Source organism: Panulirus ornatus, chromosome 21, assembly GCF_036320965.1.
Source record: "Panulirus ornatus isolate Po-2019 chromosome 21, ASM3632096v1, whole genome shotgun sequence".
NCBI classification, from domain to species: Eukaryota; Metazoa; Arthropoda; class Malacostraca; order Decapoda; family Palinuridae; genus Panulirus; species Panulirus ornatus.
This window is the reverse complement of record NC_092244.1, coordinates 12069260-12086017: the sequence shown is the minus strand read 5'-3', so window position 1 is coordinate 12086017 and position 16758 is coordinate 12069260. Positions and strand designations below refer to the sequence as shown.

At 49.3% G+C, this 16758-nt stretch overlaps 1 protein-coding gene across 2 annotated transcripts in view; it reads right to left on the bottom strand.

Moving 5' to 3' along the window:
- Positions 1-16758, bottom strand: part of kek6 (kekkon 6) — a 398199-nt gene that overhangs the window by 210289 nt on the left and 171152 nt on the right. Inside the window, exon 2 of one of the 2 annotated variants that reach the window (XM_071675739.1) lies at positions 10446-10572. The exons of the other annotated variant lie outside the window; for it this stretch is intronic. The gene's annotated coding sequence lies outside the window, so the exon portion shown is untranslated. The remainder of the gene's footprint in view (positions 1-10445; positions 10573-16758) is intronic. 2 annotated transcript variants of the gene reach the window in all.

Genomic DNA, 16758 nt, shown 5'->3' with positions numbered 1-16758 from the left:
AAAGGGGGGGGGGGGGCACTGAAATTTACACACTGGCACGCCTCGGAAGACCTTGAGTTCCCAGAATTTGATGTTATCTGGCTCAAGGTCTGTCTCCCAACTTTTCATTTGTTTCGCCTACTGTTCTCCTAATTCCATAATTTCGTCTACTGTTCTCCTAATTCCATAATTTCGCCTACTGTTCTCCTAATTCCATAATTTCGTCTACTGTTCTCCTAATTCCATAATTTCGTCTACTGTTCTCCTAATTCCATAATTTCGTCTACTGTTCTCCTAATTCCATAATTTCGTCTACTGTTCTCCTAATTCCATCATTCATCTCTCACTTTCTTCGACTACTTACACTCCTGCCATGAGACCTGTGGCATCACCCTCTCACCCGCAAGCCGAGAGAGAGAGATCCTCTACCTCGGGGGATTTCAACGTTCACCATAGGGGAAGGTTGAACTCCTCCCATACGGATGGTCGGGGGAGGGAAAGCCTCGCGTTTTCCATTCTCCACGATCTGGGGGGGCAAATTATCTCCCATCTCAATCATATTCCTGACCACTGTGACCACTCTCGTAATATTCCAGGATCTGTTATTCCACCTCTAAATCCTTCCTGATGTAGCTACACGATCTCGCCTCCTAGACGGTTCGTCTGACCACACTCTCATAACTATAATCTATTCTAACAGCACCACCTCCCACTCCAGCAGCCCCCTTTTTAAACGTAAATATTAGCACCTCAACAAAGACGACTTGGACAGCTCACGAAAGATCTCTTCTGAATTTTTTCTTGGGGAAATTACTATCCCTTACGTGGCGATGCTTCTATCTCCGCCAAACGCACAGCAGCGTCTACTGTTGCGGGAATGGAAGTATTCATCCCCTCTTCCTCCAAGAAGATCTCTTCATCCCGGTCATATCGCGCTTGGAACAGACCTCCCACCCTCCCCCTTTTTCTTTACCTGGTTGACTGGTGGAACAGCTTGGTTGACTGGTGGAAGTCAGTTTAACTGGTTAGCAATATGATTAGCTGGCTGTAGGTTGGATGACCGGGTGATGTGTGTGTGGAGGAGTTGCATAATACTTGTCTGGCTGACTGGTACAATTGTCCGGGTGGATGGCTTCATATTGGGATGGCTCGCTATTACCACGGCAGGGTCGCCAGTACACTGGTTAGCTAGCTAGTAATCTGGCTAGTTGGCTAGTAGATTATCTACCTGCCTGGCTAGTTTCCCCCTGCTAGGAGGACGGGGGGCTGGCTATATGTAGGAAGGAGTATCGGAAAGCAATCATTTTAAAATAAATTGCGTGGAAAATATGAGTAGAAGTGGCGGATGAGAGTGGTGGTGGAGAGTAGCGGTGGTGGTGGAGAGGAATGGTAGATAGTGTTGGTGGTGGTGGTGTTGGAGGAGAACCACCAGACACATCCACCATACAGGACTGGAGGGGAAGGAAGGGGAGGGAGGTGGAGAGGACCGGTGTCCAATCACACGTCACAGACGTCCCCCCCCGCCCCCTCCACCCCCCCAGGTATTGACACGTCCATCAATTTCCAGTATGCAAATCAACTCCCTTAAAATTGAAAAAAAAAAATAAATAAATAAAACGATTTTTATGAATTGCCAACTGATCCACGAGTCACTCCGTCCTCCAGCAGGGGAAGGAGGAAGTGGGGCCGGGTATTAACGTGGACCATGTTAAAATTCACTTCACGGTTAGCATGAGTTAACACTCACTTCATGGTTAACATGTGTTAAAATTCACTTCATGGTCAACATATGTCAACATTCACTTCATGGTCAACTTATGTTAACATTCACTTCACGGTTAGCATACGTTAACATTCACTTCACGGTTAACATATGTTAACATTCACTTCACAGTTAACATATATTAACATTCACTTCACAGTTAACATATGTTAACATTCACTTCACGGTTAACACACGTTAACATTCACTTCACTGTTAACATACCGTGTCAAAACCTCTGGGGGAATGCAATACAACTAACCACTGGAGGAACACACGGGATCAGGGAGCTTCCGCGGCGTGCGGTAATGGGTTGGCGGTGATGACTATGACTCACGCGCCGGCCCGCCCGGGTTCGAATCCCGGCCGGGGCAGCCCATACATGTTCACCTCGCTTTGGACGTATCAAATGACCTCTTATAAGAGCTGAGTATCTGGCGTGAGTGTGTGTGTGTGTGTGTGTGTGTGTGTGTTTAAGAATGACTTTAAAGTAGCAAAGTAACTGGCGGTGCATCTTTGAATACGCTTTAAGCTGGCCCGGTCTCTACCTGCTAATGAATAATGTATGACGCTGCTGCTGCTCTCGTGAATAACGTATGCCAGGTATCTCTAAAGTCACAACACAGGCCAGAGAGAGAGAGAGAGAGAGAGAGAGAGAGAGAGAGAGAGAGAGAGAGAGAGAGAGAGAGAGAGAGAGAGAGAGTGTGTGCTGATGGTTGGGAGGGGGTTATAAGACACAGACCCCCCTGGAACTTACAGTAGTTTCCACAAAGAGAGAGAAAATCGGCGTAAAAATCTTAGAAATGACGTGGATTCGTTCATTCAGTCGTCTAATACTTTGACTCTCTCTCTCTCTCTCTCTCTCTCTCTCTCTCTCTCTCTCTATATATATATATATATATATATATATATATATATATATATATATATATATATATATATATATATAAAGCAAACTATACATATCGCCACACAGACTCTCTCTCTCTCTCTCTCAATCAATCAATCAATCAATCAATCAATCTCTATCTATGTCTATCTCAAGTTTTACTTCATTTAACACCATCTTCACTGTGATGGCTTAATGACCCCCACCAGCTCTACTAGGTACCTCCCTCCCAGCTGTGGCTCGCTATCTCCCGGCTGCTTCTATAGCGATTGGCCAGCGCCGGAAATACGAGAAATACGAGAGACGAGGTACAGACCCACGCACGAGACTGAAGACAAACCCTTTCTCTTTCCCAGACTTTGTCTTCCTTTGTTGTCTTCCTTCCCTTCCTTTCTTTGTCTTTTTTTTATCTTCCTTTCTTTGTCTTCCTTCCCTTCCTTTCTCTATCTTCTTTTCCTTCCTTTCTTTGTCTTTTCTCTTCCTCTCTATCTTCCTTTCCTTCCTTTCTTTGTCTTTTCCCTTCCTTTATTTGTCTTCCTTCCCTTCTTTTATTTGTCTTCTTTCTCTTCCTTTATTTGTCTTTTCCTTTCTTTGTCTTCCCTTCCTTTCTTTATCTTCCTTCCCTTCCTTTCTTTGTCTTCCATCCCTTCCTTTCTTTGTCTTCCTTCCTTTCCTTTCTTTGTCTTCCTTCCCTTCCTCTTTTATGTCTTCTTCCTCTTCCTTTCTTTTCCATTGTTTTCACTAATTCTCTTCTGTCCTATATTTCTGCTCCCAGACACGCAAGTCCTTTTCTTTTTCTTCTTCTGCATTTCCTCTTTCTTCTCATATTAATAAATCCACAACACCATTCATCCACTCCTGTCGCTCATCCCTCTAAACCAAGCAAGCAACTCATCCACCCCACCTACCCCCAACCACCACATCTACACACTAACGTCTTTGAAAATTACATTAATCCACCTACCTCAGCAGAACCAATTACCGTCACCTATATACAAAAAAAATCCCTCCCATCACCAAGGCATTAATCCCCCTAATCCGAGCATAAAACCTCACCTGTACAATAATCTCCCCTGAACTGGACATTAATCCCCTACACCTGAACACTAATCTCCTCATATGGACATTAATCCCCATAGGGCATCAATCCTCATCACTTAAGCGGGCAATTACCTCACCTGGACACTAATCCCTCCCACCCTGACATTAATCCCCCTCATCTGGACATTAATCCTCCTCACCTGGACACTAATCCCTCCCACCCTGACATTAATCCCCCTCCATCTGGACATTAATCCTCCTCACCTGGACACTAATCCCTCCCACCCTGACATTAATCCCCCTCATCTGGACATTAATCCTCCTCACCTGGACACTAATCCCTCCCACCCTGACATTAATCCCCCTCATCTGGACATTAATCCTCCTCACCTGGACACTAATCCCTCCCACCCTGACATTAATCCCCCTCATCTGGACATTAATCCTCCTCACCTGGACACTAATCCCTCCCACCCTGACATTAATCCCCCTCCATCTTGACATTAATCCTTCTCCCCTTCATAACCCGGACACTAATCCCACTCGCGAAGACGTTAATCCCCCCCTCATCTGGACACTAACTCCTTCCCTCACCTGGACAATAAAACCCCCACCACACTATGATAATGGCCACCTCCCCCTCGCCATAGCCGTACCATTAACCTCATCCACCGGGGTATTAGCCAGTCCTCACCATCCGTCATAATTACACTTGATGTATAATTAACCGGACACCGGGGGCAGCCCGTGACCCTAAGCCAACCGGCCGCCGGCACCGCCAGGCGATACGACCGGCAGTTGTGCGTCCAGGGGAGAGAGAGAGAGAGAGAGAGAGAGAGAGAGAGAGAGAGAGAGAGAGAGAGAGAGAGAGAGAGAGAGAGAGAGAGAGAGAGCCGAGCCGGCCATGTCTTTCCCAGCACGACCCAAATGGGCCTCAGGATCTACGGTTCTTTATAGAGACGCTACATTGTTTTTTTTCTCTCTCTCTCGTATCAAAAGAATAATAAATAGTTCTCTTTAACCATTGGGGCTAATGATAAAACTCCAGAACCAGGGCATAACATGTCCGCCTCTCTCTCTCTCTCTCTCTCTCTCTCTCTCTCTCTCTCTCTCTCTCATTGGGCCATCATCCAGAAACCCGCCGTCACTTCTTTTCCGGGAAGCCGTTACCGAGACGCATCCAATCCTTCCAGGAAGGTAGTCGGGAACCACCTACAGCAGCTAGCTAGCTATTCAACGCCCACGTCCGTGGCCAACGCCCACGTACGTGGCCAACGCCCATGTACGTGGCCCTTCACACACACTCACAAGACTTTCCCACAAGAGTGGGCCCGCATGAGGCGCGAGGAGGATTCGTCAACACCTAGTTAGGTGCTGAAGACCTCATCATAAAGGAGCCACTTGGCAGCTACCAAGATCTTCGAAAAGGTGACACACACACACACACACACACAAATGGTTGTTTGGGGTGTGGCCACCTCGATGATTTCCATCACTTTATGATCTTTCCATCCTTGAAAAAATATATAAATAAACGGAATAAATAAAAAATAAATAAGTAAATACATGAAAATCTTCCTGGAAGCACATCTTCAGCTCCTTCCCTCCTGTGCAAAGAGATGGAACTCTTCCATCCTGCGGGACAACACCAGGTTCTGCCATCCCATAACTTATACCCACGTCCTCTCCTCTGTACATGCACTGTCCTCAACATCTGGAGCACTACTTCCAGAGGTCCTTCGGCCCTGGAGCATACACTTCCAGCAGTCCTTCAGCCCTGGAGCATAAACTTCCAGTAGTCCTTCAACCCTAAAGGATACACTTCCAGCAGTCATTCAGCCGTGGAGCATACACTTCCAGCAGGCCTTCAACCCTGGAGCACAAACTTCCAGCAGGCCTTCAACCCTGGAGCGCCCATTTCCAGCAGCCCTTCAGCCCTGGAGCACAAACTTCCAGCAGTCCTTCAACCCTGGAGGACATACTTCCAGCAGCCCTTCAACCCTGGAGGACATACTTCCAGCAGTCCTTCAACCCTGGAGGACATACTTCCAGCAGTCCCTCAACCCTGGAGCACAAATTTCCAGCAGCCCTTCAGCCCTGGAGCACAAACTTCCAGTAGTCCTTCAACCCTGGAACAAACACTTCCATATGCTTCTATTCTGAGGGTATTCCGATTACGTCCGGTCCTTTTCCCCCTTCACAGAACAATCTTAGTTCCCTTCATCCTCAAGGGACATTTCCAAGCCCTTTCAGAATATAGGATACCTCCAGATCTTATCACCCGCCAACACACTTACAGGTCCCTGCACCCTGGACCACATCTCTAGACCAATATCAGAAAATAGAAAAATCTTTACCAAAGAAACATTTCCAGATTCAGTGTCAGCCTGAGAGAGAGAGATATTTTCCATGTCCTTCCAGGCTGAAGACCAGTTTTAATCCTTTCACCCCAGTGGGCACTCCCAGGCCACAGATCCCCATTCCAGTTGAGTCATTTTGGAAAGGGAATGGGTGACGGGGAAAATATCAGCCAACTCCGCTGCCATCACTCCACTGGGCAGAAAAGCAGAAAATTAACCAGGCCACTTTACTGCCCCTGGCCATGGACCGAGTGGCTAACGACTGGCCTGGGTGAAGGCCATCGCCACTAACCTGTCGCGGCTCCCCGATCCCAGAGTGTCAGGGACGGTAAACGCACAGATCCTCCGGGTGTCGCCAGTGTCTGACACAGGTCCTCACGGGTGTCGCCAGTGTCTGACACAGGTCCTCCCGGGTGTAACCAGTGCCTGACACAGATCCTCCGGGTGTCGCCAGTGCCTGACACAGGTCCTCCCGGGTGTCGCCAGTGTCTGACACAGGTCCTCACGGGTGTCGCCAGTGTCTGACACAGGTCCTCCCGGGTGTCACCAGTGCCTGACACAGGTCCTCCCGGGTGTCGCCAGTGCCTGACACAGGTCCCCAGGTGTCACCAGTGTCTGGAACACGTCCCCGGAGGTCACCAGTATCTGACGCAGGTCCCCTCCACATCACCACATACCTCACAGAGTTCCCAGGCAGGTACCGCGAGTCCTGAACAAAATCATGAGACCCCCCCAAGACCTTTTCCACGATACGCCTTGATCTACCAGCCCGTCCCTGCATGTAACCCGCACCCTACCAAGTCTATCAAGGTCACCTAAAGGATTAGGGAGCCTTTTATCAGAGCCAATGTGATTTTTGGAAAGATGATGTTAAGAAATACAAGTGTTTAATTAAGACTCCGTCCCGCAGCGAGCTAGTTAACGAGATGGCCAGAGTCCTGATGCTAAGTGGTCATCTATCTATCGGCAGGAACTCCCATCTACCTGGAGGTCATTACGGGCCCACTTGACGCAGGGGAAAAAAGAGTCTTAAATGATTGCTGTGTATGAAGGAGTCATTAGCGAGGCTGGAAACTGGATTAAGGAGGATGTAATCATTCCCTCTCCGCCTTATGTCAGGTCATGGCATGCCAGGTTGTGAACGTTTCGGGATATTTCTCACCTCCCCCTTATCTCCGGGGTGGGTGACTGTCATCCACTCTCCCTCATATCTCATCCCCTTACCTCTGGAGTGGGTGACTGTCATCCAATCTCCCTCATATCTCATCCCCCCTTATCACCGGGGTGGGTGACTGTCATCCACTCTCCCTCATATCTTACCCCCCCCCCCTTATCTCCGGGGTGAGTGACTGCCATCCCTCTCCTCCCCCCCCCCCCCCCCCCAAGTGTCCTAGGGGCAGTCGAACTATCATCTAGCTTGGTCAGGTCACCAAACAGGTCACCTGAGACCCCACCCCGCGCACTCAATATTCGTCTACCTATGGGGTGAAACCCCCCAGGTGTGATGGCGCCACATTAGGTTCCTCTACTCCACTATATTGCCCTAAGGTAAACAAGAGTCGTCCCCCATGCACGGCAAAAAATAGCCTTACGATCCTCCCCCTCCCCATCATCCCTTCCCCCCCCCTTAAACTCCCCACCTTACGGCCCTCCTACACCCCCGTCTCCGTCAGAATCGACCCCCAGGGGTTTCCATGTGGCTCTGAGGTGATAAGCGCTAACTCTCAAAATAATAATAATAGAAAAAAAAACCCTCCTCACTAACTGTATTAAAAACTCTCTCCTCCAGCGAGAGAGAGAGAGAGAGAGAGAGAGAGAGAGAGAGAGAGAGAGAGAGAGAGAGAGAGAGAGAGAGAGAGCTACCACCACCACCACCACCACCAAAGACTAAAAGGACTCAACAGAAACACAACTACAACAACGGGAGGGAGGAGGAAAAAAAATACAACAGATATATATACAGTACCTGTTGTGATCCTGCACATTTTTTTTTCTTTTTGAACAACACAACATTTTACGTTGTATGGAACAGATGATATAATCTTTGGGCGAATCTACCTCCCTCAACCACCAAGAACCATAGAAACTCGCTCTCTGTCTATCATATCAATAAACACACCTTCCAAATTTCCATTCACGGACACACCTGGTCTCACTGCAGTGGTTTACAACCCCGGCCTCATCGCAGTGGTTTACAGCCCCGGCCTCACTGCAGAAGTCTACCTCACTCGTGGTTTACAGCCCCGGTCTCACCGCAGAAGTCTACCTCACTCGTGGTTTACAGCCCCGGTCTCACCGCAGAAGTCTACCTCACTCGCGGTTTACAGCCCCGGCCTCATTGCAGAAGTCTACCTTACTCGTGGTTTACAGCCCCGGCCTCACTGCAGAAGTCCACCTTACTCGTAGTTTACAGCCCCAGCCTCACTGCAGAAGTCTACCTCACTCGTGGTTTACAGCCCCCAGCCTCATTGGTCTACCTTGCTCTACCACGTCGCTGCATCTTGCGAAATGGTTGCAACGGCGGGGGAGGAAGGAGAGGAGGGGGGCGAGTGGCAGTCTACTCTACCCCAATGGTCATCCGAACCCATGATCGCTGCTTACGTTCACCTTACAAGTGTTCCTGAAGCCGATCCCTTTGGCATATGGATAGGGTGGTGATTCCCCCAGCGTACCCTTCGCGCGATCACACTACTGTAGGTGTGCGGGGCTCTGCCTACACCAAGATAACACTAAGAGAGGGAGGGGAGGGATAGGAGGTGATCACACCACTGTACGTGTACGGGGCTCTGCCTACACCAAGATAACACTAAGAGAGAGGAGGAGGGAGGGGAGGTGATCACACCACTGTACGTGTGCGGGGCTCTGCCTACACCAAGATAACACTAAGAGGGAGGAGGGAGGGGAGGTGAACACAAGATATCTGATCCGGGGCCTCTTGAACAATATCTCAAGATAACAGTCCTTGGGGGCCGTCACCAGGATAACACCGTGCAGGGGTCTTGGGTTTTGTCTCAACGCGCGCCGTGGGCTCTCGTGGTCATAACAACTGCACGCGCTGGTTCGCTGAAGATAACATGCCCAGGCGGTGATCAGTGTGTGTGTGTGTGTGTGTGTGTGTGTGTGTGTGTGTGTGTGTGTGTGTGTTGTGGGATTTTCTTATCATCTCAAGGTAATGATAACAAGCGAGTTCTTCGTTCACTCCCCCAACAGAACACCGAGGGGCTGTGATCATTCCTGGGGTCAAGCATGCAAACGCACTCTCTCTCTCTCTCTCTCTCTCTCTCTCTCTCTCTCTCTCTCTCTCTCTCTCTCTCTCTCTCTCTCTCCTAATGTGCGTCTACGACGTGCGTGCTTGCCTCCGTCGTCTGGCCCAGATTGAATACGTGTGGGCACGCGGTCACCAAAGCACTCCCACGAGACAGGCGATAACTGGGAGGGCCGATCCCAACTCACTCCCAAGAGAGATGGGAGTCAGGTTATAGCAATCCCCACTCCCAGGTTATAGCAATCCCCACTCCCAGGTTATAGCAATCCCCACTCCCTGGTTATATAAATCCCCACTCAGGTCATATAAATCCCCACTCCCAGGTTATACAAAGTCGCCTTCTACGACACGCAGGGAATACATGGGATGTATTCTTAATCCCCTATCCCCAGGGATAAAATATATATATATATATATATATATATATATATATATATATATATATATATATATATATATATATATATAAAGCAGGATGAATTAATTCCGTGTTCACATAAAAACCATACATCCCTTCCAAACCTGCCTACGAGGTGTGTTCGGGCATCACCCTGGCTATGAAAAGTAGGATTTCAAAGGCCAAGTCTAAATCCAAGTGCCAGATCGCATGACCAAGTACTGGCCCAAATGGCCACAGCAACCTTCTAAAGAGACGAGACCAGGCAATAATAATGGAGAAAGCCAGGAGACGTTTCCATAGCGGTGATGGTCTGAGAATACCATTGGTATACCGACAGTTTACTGAAGCGTATACCCACGGTTTACCCCCATCAAGCTCGGATGGACGTAGAAGTTGGCCTGAGGTTTACCTGAGGTGGGCTCGCCGCCACTGGCTTCCGGGATCATTTTTATATCCCGCCCACAAAATACATAAATATCCACCCAGCTCTCTCCCCCTCCTCCTTCCTCCCTCCCTCTTCCTTCTCCTCCCCCTTTCCCGAAACTCGTCCCAAGAGCCACACTCCCACAGAGGCATTCCCTCTTCCTCCTCTTCTCTTCCTCTCCCCCCAAGGCAGCCGGCGCGTGTCCCAATCCCCCTCCCCTTCCGTCTCTCACGACACTCAAAAAATATTATGCAAATGCGCTTGAGGGTTCAATGGGTTAAGACTGCCCTCAAAGGGTTGGGATCCCGTGAGCGGGTACACTTACCCACGAGCCACGCCAACACAGGCCATCAGAGGTCGCCCGAGGTCATGAGAGGTCGATGGAGGTCACGAGAGGTCGATGGGAGGGTCATCAAAGACAGCCCAGTCGCCAGCCGGGTCAAGCAACATACCTGCAACATGAGGGGAAACACGTTCAAACAACATGCCTGCAACATGACCTGGATACGTTCAGCAAAGTACATGCAACATGACCCAGTCATGTTCACCAACATATTTGCATAATGACCCAGTCATGTTCACCAACATATTTGCAACATGGCCCAGTCATATTCACCAACATATTTGCAACATGACCCGGTCATGTTCACCAACATACTTGCAACATGGCCCGGTCATGTTCACCAACATACTTGCAACATGACCCGGTCATGTTCACCAACATACTTGCAACATGACCCAACCACGTTCACAGCAGAGGTTAATCATATTGTAGCACCGATAACATACCCGAGGGAGGGGCCATGGCTGATGAATCTTAAGATATGGAATTACTAATGATAACAAACAAAAGACGTAAGGAATGAAAGGTTAACGTGAAACATAACACCAGCACTTCTGGTATCACACACACACACACACACACACACGCGCGCGCGCGCACAGTTGGTTTGAACAAGAGATTTGGGTAAAAAAGAACTACTTGATAATAATAATAATAATAATAATAATAATAATAAGAAGAAGAAGAAGAAGAAAAAGAAGAAGAAGAAGGAAATAACACAAGGAAGAAGACGACGACGAGGAATGACGACTGTGATGAAGGAGGAGGAGAAGGAAGAGTAGGAGGAGGAAGAATAGGGAGAGGAGGAGGAGAAGGAAGAGTAGGATCTGGAAGAAGAGCAAGAGGAGGAGGAGAAGAAGAGGGAGAAGACACCACAACCCCCCCCCCCCCCCCTCCTCCCTCACCACCACTGGAGGAGGAGGAGGAAAAGGAAGAGTAGGAGGAGGAAGAAGAGCAAGAGGAGGAGGAGACGAAGAAGAGGGAGAAGACACCACAAACACCCCCTCCCCCTTCCATCCCTCACCACCACTACACCCACAAACACCCCCCCTCCTCCCTCACCACCACTACACCCACAAACACACCCCCCCCCCTTCCCCTCCCTCACCGCCACTACACCCAGTTCACACAATCGTCCCTTGAAACTCACTCTGATGGAGAATTCCTCGACAGTTGTCATTACTAAGCAGTCACGTTGTGAAGGTCCCCAGCCAGCCTGTTGATGCCAGCATTCCCCTCATGTTGTGATCTCAGTGGTGTGATGTGATCTTAGTGGTGGGTTGTGACCTCGGTGGTGGGTTGTGATCTCAGTGGTGAGATGTGATCTCAGTAGTGGGTTGTGATCTCAGTGGTGGGTTGTGATCTCAGTGGTGGGTTGTGATCTCAGTGGTGGGTTGTGATCTCAGTGGTGGGTTGTGATCTCAGTGGTGGGTTGTGATCTCAGTGGTGGGTTGTGATCTCAGTGGTGGGTTGTGATCTCAGTGGTGGGTTGTGACCTCAGTGGTGGGTTGTGACCTCAGTGGTGCGTTCTCTGACAGCAGCAGCGAGTTTAAGGTGCTCTCTCTCTCTCTCTCTCTCTCTCTCTCTCTCTCTCTCTCTCTCTCTCTCTCTCTCTCTCTCTCTCTCTGGGTTCCCTCGCCGTTGACGTGAAGGCATGAGAGACTTTGCACAGACACACACACCCCAAGGTCCACGTAAGATGGTCTCTGGCCTTAACGCTACTTTCACAGAGAGAGAGAGAGAGAGAGAGAGAGAGAGAGAGAGAGAGAGAGAGAGAGAGAGAGAGAGAGAGAGAGACGAGATCCTGGTGTGTGACTGACCCTAATGAGGACCATGACTGGTGGTCCTTCACTCGGTAAACAATGGTTTTTAACGTCCTAGTTTCCATCTCAGGTGTTGTAGACTTGAAAAAAAAAAGGTCAAAAACCAAAAATCATACACACGATGGTGTTCCACACACACACACACACACACACACACACACACACACAGCGTCAGCATGACTGGCTATTCTGGCCTGGCTGGGCGGTTGTCAATCCTTCATCAATTCCCCACCACACACACGGGCCACCACACTCCACCTCCGCCATCAACATCATGGCCGGTGTGACCGCTCATATAAACAACCTACTCTGTATACAAATCGTACACAGGGATACACATATCGATGAGACGCGCACACACACACACACACACACACACACACGTACATCAAACACATGTGCACTCCAAAAACGCCACCACATTCCAGACTTTAATGGCCAGGTGCACACAAGGGCGTGAACAGTGGGCGTGAAGCCTTCACGGTAGGCGTCGCCCAGCATCCCTTCTCAGAACCCAACACTAAGAAAAAAAGACTTCGAGTTATTTCTCGAATGGCAGCGCCCCCAAGAGGGGAAGTCTGGAATGATGTCGCTTCCCGCCGATGGAACTTGAATTGACATGACTTTCGGCTGTGTTTGCCTGGAATGATGTCATCTCCAGCCAGAGGGACCTGGCATGTATAATCACCTCTAGGCACTTAATCCTGGAATGACATCACTTTTCCAGGAGGTGATGTCCTGGAATGACAGTCACCTCAAAGAAGTCATGTCCTGCAATGGCGTCACCTCCAGGAAGTGATGTCCTGGAATATCATTCCCTCCAGAAAGTGGTGTCCTGGAACTACATCGTCTCCAGGAGGTGAACCCCTGGAAGACAACACTTCCAGACAGTGAGACCTGGAGTGACATCATCTCAAGGAAGTTGAGTACTGGAAAGACATCACCTCCCCCCCAAGGAAGTGAATCCTGGAATGAACATCTACAGAAAGTGAGTCCTCGAGTGACATCGGCTCCAGGAGGGCAGTCCTGGAATGACATCAGCTCCAGGAAGCAAGTCCTGGAATGACAACACCTCCAGGAAGTTAGTCCTGGAATGATATCAAATCCAGGAATTGAGTCCTGGAATGACATCCCATTCAGGAAGCGAGTCCTGGAATGGCATCACCTCCAGCCAGTGGTACCTGGCTTCACATTCCAAGTGACCGTGGCCTTCAAAACCAACTCGCCTTCCATCGCTGAGTTTCACGTTGTTGCTTTAGCCACGGCATCTTCACTCCAGCCACGCTCGAAACCAACGACTTTATGGTGGAATCAAAGTGAATGACTAAGACTACGTTAAGTAAATTTACCAGACTCGTTCTACACACTACATACTACAATTCGAAGACGTAAATAGAAAAATATGTTATAAACTACACCCGAATGTTGATCCCAACCCATCTGGAATATACTGGAAAACAGGATTTCATGAATACACCGTTTCGTGTGCATATATTCCCCCGACCCTTTTCCAAAGGTGCATTTACGCTGGACCACCAGAAATTGTAAGCGGACCTGAAGGTATATTGCTTTCCTTCAGCCTCGCCGGGTAATGAGATTTGAAATACAGAGATAATCACTGAAATCTTAGACGATTCCAGCCAGGGTGCTTTTGACAAACACAACGTTAACATTATCCTTCCTTAACCCTCGTTAGAAATAACTATATCCCAGAAATAAAACACATCCCTTCTATCCATTCAACTGCTCAAACGAACATCCCAAATGACAGATCACCACCTCTATCCATCCCTTAAGGACTCACATCCCAAGGAGGATAAAATATATCCCTTTTAAGCCATCTCTAGCCACCAGCCTCTCAGGAACGAGTGCTCAAATGTGAAGACATCATAACACACACGTACACACACTCTTTCTCTTTCATCCCGAATGAGAGGAGGAGCAGGCCAGGGCCTGGGTGTCCAAGGTCCAGTGGGCGTCCGTCGTCTCCTCCAGTCCACCAATAATCCGGTTTTCCAGTTTAATGAAGTTGTCCGTGGCGGGCGACCGTATCCGCCCCTTCATCATTCCAGCTTTCGCACACTGAGCTGCGGGGACATTAGTTGCCCTTTGTGAGAGCATTTCAAGTGAGCATCGCCGGAAGATGTGATGGGAGGAGGAGGAGGAGGAGGAGGAGGAAGGGGACAGCCAGCCAGCCAGCGCCCAGCCAGCCAGCCAGCCGACTGGAAACCAGCAACGGAAGCCTCCTACTGGGCGGCGCGTTTGCACCGAACTCCTCCACCGTCAACGAACTGTGGCAAATTCCAGCACCACCACCTCGGCGGCGGCGTCCCAGGTCTGCCTGTGGCTGGTAATTCTGAGGGTGCAGGCATCGCCCGGGGAGTTGGTGTTAGGACCCAGAGTTACGATGTTTCTGAGAAAAGGAGAGACAAACTTTTCTTAGGCTTGTCGGGAACTTTGGCTTCGAACCCTGGGGTCTCCCCACACCATAATTCATCACCGCCGATATTTCATTTTCCTCGGGAGGCTATGTTTTCATTTTTAGTTTTGGAGCCTCACTCTCACTTTAGTCTTACTTAAGCTGTGGTGGTGGCTGGGTTGTCGGCAGGGGGCTTGTACTGTCCTTTATACGACGTGATGTTAGCCAACTGGGCACGACGGTACGGCCCTTGAGCAAAGTCCCGTGCGACACTTGGGAAGGACGGCACGACCCTGGAGCACGACGGTAAAGACCCTCGAGCACGATATGACCTGACTGACAGTAATGGTCCAGGTCAAAGGTCGCGTCGTCACACCCAAGGGGGGGGTCTTAACGGGGAAACATCGTTCTAATCTACGAAATACAAAGTAAACAGAACAAATATATCGTTAATACCGGAGGGCAACTTGGTTTACAAAAGAAATTGAGGAGGTATGTCTAACAAATGTTAAACGATGATATTCTAACAGTGAACGCGTATTTCTAACCACTACACAATATACAGCTGCCTTCTAACAGTAACGTCACATCTTAATCATCATCAACTGGTTAAATACACACACACACACACACACACACACATAAAGGCATCAACACAATCATCGTCTACAAAGAGACACGACTCATCAAATGTCAGCGAGTTCATCTGCGAGTCTCCCTATATACGTATATATTACACTAATCAATGACAATGAGTTCGTCTGTGTCCATCGAGACCTTTCAATTTGAGGATGGTGAACGCATCTCCCAACGGCCTCTTAACGGAGGTCCTTACACCGCCAGAGACCTTTGTCCACCGCTTATAGAAAGACGCCCAATCACCACCACCAAAACTAATACGTTCTTGCATTGGTCTCTGTACACACACACACACACACACACACACACACACACACACACAACCCCCTCCGGGAGAAGGGACGCACGAAGAAGATGGCGACGATGGGAGCAAACCTTTATGCATCTTGGCTAAAGACCATCTTAATGGGATTAAGGGGGCGGGGGCCCGGCGGGCGGGCGGGCGACAGGACGAACGTGACCAGAGAACATTTAGAGACCCCCTCAACCCCACCCTGGGGGGGGGAGGTTTCTCCTCTCTGAAGGAGGAGGTTTCAGATGGGGAGAAGAGGCTCGAGTGGGAGAGGAGGGTGCATTTCTCTCAGCGTGGGAGAAAACGCTCTTGGGGAGGGAGGAGGAGTGCTTGTTTTCTAATGAGTGGATCGAAGCGGTTTCTGGATCTCGAGGGCGATAGAGAACGTCCCTCCGAGTGTCATGTGGCGAGAGAGCGGATGGCATACCCCGAACTGCAACCAAAGGACTCCCACAGGTCTCAAAAAAAAAGGAAAACTCACATACATACAGACTAGAGAACGTCATACCACGGGGGGTTTCTAATAATTAAAGTGGGAGGGGGAGAAGGAAGAGAGGAAAATGGGAAGTGTTGGCGCCCCAAAAAACTCTCTCTCTCTCTCCCTCTCTCTCCCCCCGTCTTTCCACACACACACACACACACACACCCTCCCTCCCCCCAACCACTATAACCCACACGCCTGGTCGTTAGCATATGAATGGAGCATAATGCCCCTCCCTCCCTCCCCAACCTTACCACTTCCGACCCCCTATCTCCCCTCCCCCCCTCCGAAAATCCACGGGGCGCGCCCCCCCTTACCCTAACCCTTCTCACAGTGTGACGGCGTCACATCATTATACCGATGGTAATTACGCACACGACACTTTTAGACTAAGTGCTCCACTTCGCAACAGCAATATGAGACTATACATACATCCATACATATGCAAATTATATGTATATACGTTTTGTGAATGTATTTCCGTTGAAATGCAGACACCACACTTAATAAGAGTGACCTACACTAATGATATTTGGAGGTCAGAGTATCTGAATCTTCTTGGGTTGGCGATATTCGGAGGTAGGGGCTTATGAATCTTCTGGGTTGCAGGTCTGAGTTGGCCACCCTCCCGTGATGGCGAT